We start from the raw sequence: 784 nt of genomic DNA on the forward strand, positions 1-784 counted from the left end.
TTATTTGGCATAGTGTTCGTTCAAAAGGTTACACTCCGCCGATTCTTGTCCTTTAGATCCACAGAGTTTGCACTTTGTGTGGACTACTACTACGGTGTTAGTGTTTTGTAGACATATGTTCGATTCAAAGGGCTAAAGCGTCCATTTTCGCCTGCATCATGTCTAGAGAGCTTACCTCATATATTCCACCTTGGGTCTCCTTTTTCTCTATTGATGCTCGTTCGGTTCCCCATTGATAATGGTTTTGGGCCATATCCTCAATTAGGTCACAAGCTTCTGGATAAGGTTTGTTCATCAGCGCGTCACCTGCGGCAGCGTCGATGCTCATCTTGGTATTATAATGGAGCCCATTGTAGAAGGTATGAACAACCAGCCATTGTTCTAGGCCATGGTGTGGGCAGACTCTTAATAGCTCTTTATATCTCTCCCAAACTTCGAAAAGCGATTCTCCTTGGTTTTGAGCAAATCTAGTTATTTGGTTTCGAAAAGCAACAATCTTAATAGGGGGAAATATCTAGCAAGGAATACTCTCCTAAGGTCTTCCCAGGTAGTTATTGAATTAGCTGGAAGTGAATCTAGCCATGAACGTGCTCTATCCCTGAGGGAGAAAAGGAATAATCTTAAACGGATCGCATCGAGTGAAGCGCCGTTAGATTTAAAGGTGTCGGCTAGTTGGATAAAAACTTTTAAATGTTGATTTGGGTTCTTAGTAGCGAGACCCACGTATTGGTTTTGTTGCACTAATTGCAACAAAGACGGTTTTAGTTCGAAATTGTTAGCAGGT

At 42.1% G+C, this 784-nt stretch overlaps 1 pseudogene; it reads left to right on the top strand.

Moving 5' to 3' along the window:
- Window positions 1–383: 383 nt before the first annotated feature.
- LOC127099371 (uncharacterized) lies at window positions 384–482 on the top strand (annotated as a pseudogene).
- Window positions 483–784: the final 302 nt, after the last annotated feature.

This window comes from Lathyrus oleraceus, chromosome 6 (assembly GCF_024323335.1).
Source record: "Lathyrus oleraceus cultivar Zhongwan6 chromosome 6, CAAS_Psat_ZW6_1.0, whole genome shotgun sequence".
Classification (NCBI taxonomy): Eukaryota; Viridiplantae; Streptophyta; class Magnoliopsida; order Fabales; family Fabaceae; genus Lathyrus; species Lathyrus oleraceus.